This window comes from Geospiza fortis, unplaced genomic scaffold, assembly GCF_000277835.1.
Source record: "Geospiza fortis unplaced genomic scaffold, GeoFor_1.0 scaffold5, whole genome shotgun sequence".
Classification (NCBI taxonomy): Eukaryota; Metazoa; Chordata; class Aves; order Passeriformes; family Thraupidae; genus Geospiza; species Geospiza fortis.
This window is the reverse complement of record NW_005054421.1, coordinates 1,381,203-1,386,910: the sequence shown is the minus strand read 5'-3', so window position 1 is coordinate 1,386,910 and position 5,708 is coordinate 1,381,203.

Here is a 5,708-nt window from a genome sequence, read left to right as displayed (position 1 = left end):
ACAGAAGAGGAAGGTAGCTCCCGTGGGCAGGTGCAGGGCAATGCTGTGCTCTCACTGTGGGTGCTGGCAGCAGGTTTGCTGTCACCTGGCCCTGGGCTCTCTGCACATCTGTGGTGCTTTGGGGACCAAGTAGGGCAGGCTGGGGCATGAGGCTGCTTCCACGCAGTCAGGTCCATGTGGAAACCCCAGTGGAGACAACAGAGGTGATGGGTACTCTGTGTGCCCTTTCAAGTCTCTGCTGTGGGCCAGCAGAGTGCCTTTGGAGGCAGGGAGGGTGGGGGGCTGGGGCTGGTCAGTGACTCAGAGCGCTCCTGAGCCACGCTGGGTGATGCCAGCAAAGCTCCTGAGCCACGCTGGGTGATGCCAGCAGAGCCAAACCCTCGGGGAGATCCAGCACAGCAGCTGGAGCCCCCCATGGGTGCCCACCCGGACAAGGGGATCTCTCTGGCATTCGCTCTGCACCGCTGGCAATGCCAGCCCAGGGCCGAGACCCACAGGGCCTGGCACCCACCTGGTGCTTGGGGGACCCCAGTGACGAAGCAGTGCCACTGCTGTGCTGGCACTGTGTCCCTGGGAGGGGACAGCGTGTGACTGCCACGTGTGGTGGCGCCGCCCACGGTGCAAAGGACAGCTCAGCGCTGCCCAGGTGGCCCAGACTTTGCCGCAGGGCAGTGACCGTCAGGGACAGTGACTCTCCGGGGCAGTCACTGCAGGACCTGCCACGGGACCTGCCACATCACTGTCACCAGCCGGCCCTGCTGCTCAGAGGGGACCTTGTGCCACGGAGTCATCCCCCAGCCCTCCTGGGAGCTCTCCTGGCAGGATAAGCAGTAGCTAAGGTCAAGAATACAAAAGTCCTTTGTGAGCATCGAAATTCCCACTGTGGGTTCTGTGCCACAAGACACCCTCACCTCACAGTTCGGTGTCCCCAAGTGCCACTGGCCTCTGGAGAGGCTGTGGGGTGGCGAGAGCTCTGAGCCCCTCTGCTGAGATGCAGGGATGAGGAGCTGGGTGCCATGGCCCTACAAACTCTGTGTGTGCTGGGGCTTGGCTCTGCCCTGCTCTCTGCAAAGGGACCCCGCTGCAGATTTTGGAATACACTGCTGAGGCTGTCTGGAGGGAAGATGGAAAAGGTGACAGGCTGGGACTGAAATAGCTGGGATTGGTCTGGACCTCCACTGGAGACATTTGAATATCCAAGTATGGCAGGCACTGCTCCCTCCCACTGGCTGGGGGCTGCCTCCAGGTGTGTCTGATCCCCCTCAGGACAGGACCATCACTCCTGCTGCAGAAAGAGGCTTCCAAATAACTGAGCAGCACGCTCTGCTAAGGGGCTCAGCCTGCACAGGGGAGGATGGGTCCTGTGCCTCTCCCTGTCCCCCAGACAGGGCTCTCCCCTGTGTCACCCCCCAGGAATGACAGGGCACAGCTATGGATCCCTGGGCCTCTTTTCTCTGCCAAGCCATCCCCCAGCCTTCCCCTTTGACCCTGGAGCCAAACCCTCCCTCCACAGGAATGTTGCTCAGGGAGGGGGGAGCTTGGCACAGCTCCAGCTGCTGCAATTTTCCATGTCCAGAGATGTCTCCTGCCTTAAAAGGCCCCATGCCACAGGCTGTGCCTGCCCTCCTGCAGTCACCTATGTAAGGATTGTTTGGGTTCTGTCCCCAGCACGGACTGGGCTGACAGCAGCTGGGCTGAGCCCTGGGGGGACACTGGGGCAGACAGGGCTGGGAGCCCTGCAGGGCCTGCCCATGGTGCTGCTCCAGCTCTGCCAGGCTCTCCCTTTCCTGTGGGCAGGTCACATTTCCTGAGCTGAGGTGAGGAGGTACCGAGGCTGCTGGAGAAACCCTGCTCAGAGCTGGCAGAGCAATCCAGGAAAATGGGATTGGGTCTGAGAAGCCCACACTGGACTGGCATCTGCCAGGTTTGGGATTTGCTGAGCCTGTTGCAGGGCGAGAAAAATGGGAAGGCTGAGGATCTGGGGCAGGAGAGATGAGATGTGGAAAGACACGTGCCTGCAGGGATGTGACCTCTGGAACACACAGCACAGCACGTGGGGCTGTGAAACTGAGCTGCCTCGCTCCTGGCATTCCCTGGCGGTCAGCACGGATCCCTGCAGCCTCCGGCAGAACAGCCTCCCCAGCAGCCACTGTGGGCTCTGGAGAAAGGGAAAAGCCAGCCCAGCCCAGGGCCTGCCAGCTCCAGGGCAGCAGGGCCTGTTTTGCAGGGGAAGCTGGGTCAAGCTGCCACCTAGTAAAGATGGGTTTGTTTTTTAATCTACTTTAGAAAAAGAAAACCCCTAGGAAACTGCAGCCAAAAATGACACCAGCAATGTGCTCTGGCCGTTGCAGGGTGCTCCAGGGTGGGATGAGTCCAAACTTCAGCTGCTCAGGTAAGCTCAGCTCAAGCTTCAGCTGTATGTGGCACATCTCCAACACAGAGATGCAGGGAGGAAACCAGACTTTGGAGATAAAATAATAAAATTGCCCGTGGGACCTGAGCATGGGTTGTCATGGAAGCTGGAAGGTGAAAACAGAGATTTGGGAACAAGGAGGGTCTTGTGGTGCACATGGGTGTCTCCAAGACCTGGCACAGCAGGGCTGGGGCTCCAAAACAAAGCTTTGCCCAGTGGTTCCTCACTCTGCTCCCCCCTTGTTTAGCCCTGAATGTGTAGTGTAGGGATGGATGTGAACTGCTGACCCAGCTCTTCCACAGCTGGTGGAAAGGCATCAAGAGCTGCAGGTGGCAGAACACTGCAAAACCCAACTGCCCAGAGGGTAAGAGCAGTGTCCCCCCAGGGGTGGTGGCTGGAGCCCCACAGCAGCTCCCCAGCACCAACTCTGCCCACCCTGAGCCTCCTACAGCAGCCACTTCCCTCCCCTTGCAGCTCTGGGACACACAAGTGTGAAGGGACACAGAGTTTCTAACAAGATTTTTGGTGTCTGCCAGGGAGACATTTTTGTTCTATAAATGGGGAGGGGGATATTGGATGAAACTGTGTATGCAAACCCTGCTGGTTTTTCTAGGAAGTGTAGCTGGGGAAAAACTTGGTGTGCACAGGTCAAAAAGAGTTTGCAAATCCCTGGTCCAGCCTGGTGTGCTGCAAGAGGATCCTCCCCTATGCTCCCCTTCCCATTTGCCTTGTAAAGAAGTAAAGAAGTTTTTGTTCAAGCACAGCATGGCCTCAGTCTGGAAACACAGAGATTTCCCAGGAGCTCCACACCAGGAGCCCTCCCTGCCCTCTTCCCTGGAGCTCCAGGCAGGAGCCATGTGCTCAGTAAGGGCTGAGGAGTGTTTCACCCCTGCAGTGCTTCTCCCTGCCCCAAACCACAGGGAGGGGTGCCTGGTGTGCCTGTTCCCCTGCAGCAGAGTCCCTGAGCAGTGACACTCCTGCTGCCACCACCCCCTACCCCTCTGCCTATTTTTAAACACCTGGCAGGGAGGGGATGGAGCCAGGTGGGAATTCAGTTGATTTCAGCAGTGGGCAGAAAGGGGAAGGGAGGCAGCTGAGCCTGTGGGGTTCCCTGTGTGTGCCTGGTGAACCCTTTGGGATGAGGATCCCCAGCACTCGGATCCAGCAGAGGTGCTGGTGCTCCTGAGTGGGCTGTGCCACCCTGCCATGCTCCTGGCACTGCTGCCCAGGGCTCTGACCCCCCTCCAGCCCGGGGATGTGTGGGGGGTGGGCTCAGCTTTGGGTTTGTGCTGAGGAAGCCATGGAAGCCCTGCCCTGCTGGACCAGGTGCTGGACATCCCCCACTGTGCCCTTGGCTTGCCCAGGGCCATAGAGGAGCCCGGCCCTGGGCTGCACCAGGTGCTTTCCCAGCCCTTCCTCCCACGCCAGGGGCAGAGTGAGAAGAGGGAAGGGGAAGCTTCAGCCCACGCTGTCCTCCCAGAAATGAAGGCTAAAAAAGCTTCACACTTTCATTGTGAAGTTTTGCCGTTTCTCGGTTTCTGCAGTGAAATTTGATTTTTCTTTTCCCAGGGGGCTCAGACAGCAGGTGCTGGGAAGCACCAGGGGCACCCAGACACCCACCATGGTTCACCCCACTGCAAGCCCCCATGCCCACACCACATTTCCATCATGACAGCAAGAATTCATTTGGATTCTCTGTGTCCCAGCTGTCAGCAGCCTCTGGACCTTCCCCATTCCATCAGCCCCAGGAGATGGCAAGAGAAGCTCCCCAGTGGCTGAGCACGTTTGTGCTCTCCAGCACCAGGGCTCTGCACTGGTGTCACAGCATTGCCAAGGTGCTGCTCAAGTTGTGCCTGGAACACCTGCCAGCCAGCCAGGAGAAGGTGGATCCCTTCCCCAGGAAGGCATTTTCCATCCATTCCCAAGCACTGGCTCTGGGACAGAGTGTTTGCTGTCATGCAGAGGCTCTGTGGCTCTGCAGCAGGGCCAGGAGATGCTGCAGCTGTACCCTGCCTGGGCATCCCCACTGGAGCAATCATTTTATCTCCTATTTCTAGGCAAAGTTAAAATTTAGCCACGTGAAATGAGAAACCAAAATAGAAACGTTTTCAAAAGCGGCATTCCCACCTCAATTCATTTTCTTCATCTTACATGAAGTTTTGACTTCCAGGTTTTGAGCTAAAACCCCACTAAATCCCCACTAAAGAGGAGCCCTGGCCCTGGCTGTGCCCAGGGGCTGTCACAGGTGCTCCTGGCTCCATCGTGCTTTGGGAGCCGTGCCACAATTCCGGGCTCTTTCGGGCAGGCCTGCAGATCTCTGCTGCTGCAGGTCAGGCAGCCCCAGCCGGCTGTCACCGTGTCCCCGCTCGCCGAGGCTGCCCGGCGCCAGCCCGCGTTCATTAACCCTGAGCACGTTAATTAACCCCGAGCGGGCTCCGTGCACAGAGCGCTCAGGTGACCCCGCCTGCAGGAATGGCCGGGATGGGCCGGGAATGCGGCGCTGGATCCGGCGGGCACTGTGACCGCGGGACTCTCCCGGGATTTCAGGGAGCGTGGGAGTGGAATCAGAGCCCGTGTGTCACAGGCAGTTTGCTGAGTGATGAAAGAGCAATTACCTGCTCAGCTGGAAGTGGAGTTGCTCCTGTTTGATTTCCCAACCTTTATTTTTTTTGCACAGCCTTCCTTTCGGTGCAGGTCGCTGAAGAAATAAAAGAAATTGAGGTTTTTTTTTACAAGTTTTGTGCTGTTTTGCTGGATTCTCTCCTGTAAGTGGTTAACAGTTCATCTGAAGCCAGAGGAAGGTCTCTGGAGCAATCTTGCAATTTACAGCTTTTCCTTGACCAAGTAAGAAACAGTCAGGAAATTAAACAGGAAATTGTGTCTGGAAGGAACAAAAGTTGTGTTGTCAGAACCTGCTTATGAAAGATTTAGTTTATTTTAACCAGTAAGGAGCCAAGATCAATAGTCAGAAGAGGAAGGAGTTTGTGTGAATTAAATCACACGTGAAAAAAAAAAAGAGAGAGAAAAAAAGGCAACACTTGGGAAAACAAGAAGCCTTTGTAAAGAGCAGATAGGGATGAATGGCAGAGTAGGCTTTCCCACTGCAGCAAACAAATGCTGCAAAGTGCTGAAAGGCAGAGGCCAGGGTGTTCCCCAGGGCCAGGTGTCTCTCCAGCAGTCCTAAAATGCCCAAATCTCTGGGAGACACTACAGCCAGCCTGTTGGAATGTTGGGGTGAGTGGACAAGCACTGCCCCATCCCTGTGCAGGTAAAACAGCACCACCTCCTCCTTCCT